The sequence below is a fragment of the Thunnus albacares genome, chromosome 6 (genome assembly GCF_914725855.1).
Source record: "Thunnus albacares chromosome 6, fThuAlb1.1, whole genome shotgun sequence".
Classification (NCBI taxonomy): Eukaryota; Metazoa; Chordata; class Actinopteri; order Scombriformes; family Scombridae; genus Thunnus; species Thunnus albacares.
The window spans coordinates 33,587,471-33,592,873 of record NC_058111.1 but is presented as its reverse complement, the minus strand read 5'-3'; the positions used below and the strand labels follow the sequence as shown (position 1 = coordinate 33,592,873).

At 39.0% G+C, this 5,403-nt stretch overlaps 1 long non-coding RNA gene across 1 annotated transcript; it reads left to right on the top strand.

Annotated features, from left to right (window-relative positions):
* Positions 1-513: 513 nt before the first annotated feature.
* On the top strand, positions 514-4,630 carry LOC122984134. Its single transcript, XR_006403838.1, has 3 exons — positions 514-1,052; positions 3,089-3,091; positions 4,620-4,630. It is a non-coding gene; the product is annotated as an uncharacterized LOC122984134 (long non-coding RNA).
* The last annotated feature ends 773 nt before the right edge of the window (positions 4,631-5,403 follow it).

Genomic DNA, 5,403 nt, shown 5'->3' with positions numbered 1-5,403 from the left:
ACCGAATGTGAATACATTATTCGGATTGAACAGATAATACCTTCTGAACAGATGTCAACAAATGTTGGTCTGTCACCCAACTGACACAATTTTCCGATCTCCATCAAGAATAAACCTACATGCTCTAGTGATGGTTGTCTGTGCATTTATTGTTCCAGTGTGAATAGGAACTACTAGCAGCTAATTCAACATGACTTTTAATATATATGTATATATGTATATATGAACATATATATATACACATACATACATATATATATATATATCTTCTATATACTATATACTCTTTCTATTATGAACTTTTGATCCATGGAGGTTTTATGTTTGTAAAACTTTCCTCGAGCGAGGAAAGCGATTTAAAAATCCGTGACGTCATCACAATGTAAAGTGTATGGGCCCAGCGGAGGCTCGCGGGCGGGGCCAGCAGGGAAACACTACTGCGCATATTCAGTGGGCCGCACAACACGGAAGCAAACCCGGAAGCTAGAAACTATTTTTGGCGTACGTGCCAGGCGAGCAATTCCTACAGGACTGAATGGGCGCCAGTTTTAGTCCGGTATCCAGCTCTCATGCAGCTTTTAATGTGACTAAGTTTAGACTTCCTTCTTTTTGTCACTGTGACTGACAGACTGACAGCTTGCCCACCCTATCAGATTCATGAAAACTTCTTCTCTTACGGTACGTGACTGAAGTTAGGCTACATCGCGTACGCACTGTCACAATGCGGTTTTGTGTTGCTAGCAGCTAGCTTAGATGAAAGTCGGAAGCTATGGTTAAGCAGCTATGTTTGAGCCGCTTTAAAAACAAAAAACACGTCCAGAGGATGAAGTATGTTTGGACCAGGCCGTGCCTCAAGTGAAGTCGCAGCAGGATGGTTGTGAGACCGTTTGTTTGCACCAAATGCGGTGTAACAACAGATCCAGATGCACCTCACATCATCCATGTTGACTGGACACTTCAACAGCTCAACGTTTTTGTCTTTTGAAAGAGAACTAACTGACACTTCAGATTACAAAGACATAATCAGCCTTTCCAACTCAAAGCCCAGAAGTGTTATTTTTCCTGGCCCGCCGTGGCATGTTAGGATTTCGGTTTCTGTGAGGAAGTTTTGAACTGTAACATATTCATTGTTCAATTTGTGTTTGTAGCTACTGTCGTAACAAAGATTATGCAGTGTTGGATTTGTTATTACAGTGTGGAAACTGCTTACATAATCACAGTTACAGTGATCAACTGCTTATAAAAAGCTCAGGACAGAATCATTCATATACAAATTCTGTTTAAATAATTCGCATATAGTAATCAAACAATCCGCTTACAGTTTTCATTTTGGATCTTTTCATACATGAAAACATATGAAAAAAATTATAAAACTACAGTAATTCTTTTTTTTTTTTTACTTTACTCCCATGATACACATTTGATATGTCCCTGGCGGCTGCAGCACCATTATTGCCTCACAGTAACCCGTCTGCTTCCAGCTGCTAACCTGAGGCTGGTGTTGCGTTTACGTTGAAATCATGGCGGGAAAAAGAAAGAAATTTTCTCTCAATGAAAAACAAAGCAAACTGCCAAAAATGAGCCATTGAGATGCAGCAGTGAAACAACAACAACCAGCATTTAAACAGCTGTTCTGTATTTTGAAACTGTCAGTAAAATTCAGTAAATAGTGAAGCTGCCCGTTTCATTACTTTATATTCATCTAATAAATATACAAATATCAGTTAGATGGTAAACTGCATGAGAAATCAAGAAAAAAATTCGGTTATAATAATCATCAGCTTATAGTGATCAATGTGATCTGGACAGACGTGATCACTATAGGCGGTTTCCACTTTATTGTGTTATTTCTTCTTCTATGTATAAGTTAGATAGCCACGTTTGATCTATGATCATGTAAAAAGGAGTGCCCACGTGACCATCCTGTCCCCTCCTGCTGATAATTGTCTGGCGCCTCTGTTCATACACAATTTGTTTTATTATTTGATTAATTTATATGCGTAGTTAAAATATGTTATTTTATATATTTTTTAAAACCGTATACTTACGCGTATAAATTGCACCAATGAACACCAAAAATATGGCAGTAAATTTTCAACTTCCAGTGTAGGCCCCACCCACATATTTAGTGAAATAAATGGATACAAAAAGTTTTGCGTTACACCCTTAAACAGTGAGTGTGGGTGGGAAAAGGGTTGAAGTTCCTAGCCCTAAGGAGATGTTACCCCAGACACATAGCCTCACTTTGAAGGAGAATGTTCATCTTGTTCTAGGAAGATGAGAAAAGATAAATGATAAATTTGAAGGATGATGGTAGAAAGATAAGCAATTCAATTACAAAAAAGTCACACACAGAGATATAATATTCATCTAGATGATGTGATGTTATTGGGAATTATCTTACTGCATGTTTCTACTCCCAGGGGGAATGCACGTCCTTTCCCCCCCCCCTCTAAGATAACTGTCAACCAAACTGTACTTAATGATGGGTCGCCCCAAAGACATTAGTCTAGCAGTGCCCAGTGACGCACACTTCACAGTGACCCTTATTAATACTGTAGGCTTCAGCTAATTTTCCATCCAGTACAGTAGAGCGACTGAACCATGACCCGCCTTTGCACGACCAGCTCTGTAAATGTTACCCATATGGCCCGCTCATTCATTTCCCACAAAACAAATTCCCACAAAAGACTGACTGTAAGTGTATTTAAAAGGCAAAAGCAGCCAGAAAGAACCCTCTTATCCACCGCTCGTTTTTTCCCACGAGCTAGAGGTGCTCTTTTAATTTCCCTCTCTGAAAGGTCAGTCGCAGTGTTCTCCATCTCCACCTTAATTGATTCTTTAAATGCAGCTCGTCTTGCGCAGGGGGAGCCGGGGAGGAAAACTAGAGAGGTGTTTGCCTACCTTTAGTCACGGTTAAAGGCCCTAAAATGGTTACCCATCTTTTCCTAATTGTATTGGCCGTGTGTAAATGTATGTTCCCAGAGCTTGAAGCCTGGATATGTACTCCTCTGGCATATCAAAACCTGGACATAACAATTTGCAAATGGAAAGAAAATTGCCTTTTTGCTCAAATGGGCCAGGTGAGCTTGTTTTCTGATAAATATATTGGGTGTGGGTTGAGCCTTGGTTGTACTAAATGTCAACATTTATTAGAATAACTCCATGATATTTTCCATCGGACGCATTGTAATTCACTGAACAACTGATACATCTTATGATTTCTGCAAGCAAATACAGCAGCTACACCTGGAGGGCTTGCAGACACATTGAGAGTGGAACCTTTTCAAATTAGAGCTTTTTAACCAAATTTTCTGCTGAATATATCAGTCTCTAGTCAGGTGTACTTCGTGGTTTGAGTGTTAAACCCAAGGTTCTATCTTAATCTAGATGTAGAGTCACTCATAATAAATGACCTTGCCTATCTGTTGCTCATCCGTTGCCGATGTTGTACAATCAAGAAAGAGTTTTGTCTTTGAAATGTTCAGCAGCAGCCTTCTCCATCTGCTTGCAGGCTCCCAAATGTTTGTGAATGATAATGGCTATTAATTTGGTTTTTACTGCATCACTGTCTGTGAGAGGAGCATCTGGAGCATTTAGTCACACCAATAAAATACATGTATAGACAATGAGGCACTCAAATTTGACCATAAAGCTTCGTCTTCTTGAGCTTGCTCGGCCATCCAGTGCAGCTGCACAGACAAGTTAGCCATGAAACAACTGGCTACTGCCTTCTGTCTCGACGTTAACTGCTCTTCATCCTATTCTTTCTGGCAAACTATTCTGTGCCAGTGAGAGTGCAGTTCAGGTTTTGCATTTTACTTGGTAATCTGGCGGACATCTTTTTGGAACTTTCTGCCTCTGTTTAAAAGAAGAAAATATATATATAGAAAATTTAAATGCCCATGTTATATTTTGGTTATTTGGTTTAGCTATTTGGACCTGCTTCCTTTCAGGTAGCATCCTTACATCTTTACAAACAGGTGAAGTTGATTTATACTAATTTTTGCTATAGTAGTTCTTAGTTCAACAGCTCCAACAGAACCGTATATCATATAATATCATAAATAGCATAATCTCATACTATGTATGCCATGAAATTAAAAAGAAAAGATTTGTGAAGTCAAGGGAATAAACACTCTTGTGTTGAATTCCATGGTCAACAACTCAAAGTCATTCTAAGGTTGAATGATAAAAAGCTTAATCGTCAGTATATTGTTTTATTCTATTGTATTGGGGTTAGTGTGGGGGTAGTGTTAGTGTGGGTTAATGAGCGTAATGAATGTTGCAGAATCTAGGGGTGAGCTGTAAAACTTAAGTCGGTATTCACACCAAAAACAAAATTGTATTTTTTTTTAATGCAAGGAGCTGTATTGGTGAAGGTGTGTTGTATCAGAACAATGATCCAGTAAGTCCAGTTTGAATCATAGATACATGAGTTTGAAGATTTGTACAGTGGATTTATGAAACAGGATTTTACTACACTGGAACGTTATGATGATGACAATTTGTATCTTTGATTGGGATAATCACCAGGTATACAGTAGAAATACCATATTCAAATTACATAGTAATCTACCAAAAAGGTACACTTGCATGTATTTTATTGGCCAGCGCAGCACCTTGTCCAATGACATTGCATCGACTACGTTTACATGCACAAAATATTCAGTTTCCCTTATACCAAAAAAGACAATATTCCTACTCAGCTGTTTACATGAATATTCCACTAATATTCCTGTTTACATGCAGAGAGTTTTCAGGGTTTCCCTCTGCTCCAGTGGGAACAGGAATCACAAGATCTCCGCCATCAGTGAAATAAAACATTAGTAAGCTGCTGCCTGATATTCATAAGTGATATTGATATGACTGATATTGTATGTATACTTACTTACAGGCACATCCAATACCTAGGTTGTCCCATGATATTCCCTACACTACAGAGTGTTTTTGGTGCATCACACCAAGTCGTCAGCATCAGTCCATGGCTGCATGTCAGGATAATAATCAAACTGCGCTAAAAACCCCAGTTGAGACGCATATCCCGAACGCGCTGTATACATGTCCAAAGAATGCTTCTAAAACCATCCCACCTCTTCATCAGAAAATGCTACATTCGGAATTTGGAATATCCAAATGCAATATGCTGTTTACATGACCCTTGTAAACATATGTTTACATGACCCCGTATCAAAGTTGGAATATCGTCATATTCGGAATAATAGTGGAATACTGGTGTGCATGTAAACTTAGTCACTGTGTTGCAGCAAAAGTCAGGTTCAACTTTTTTTCAGACGACCTTACATTTTGCACTTTGCCCTCTGTGTTCTCACCCCCACGCAGAGACCAGCATTTTATCATGGAGTGCTGATTTCTGTCTGAACATCACATCACACCCACCCA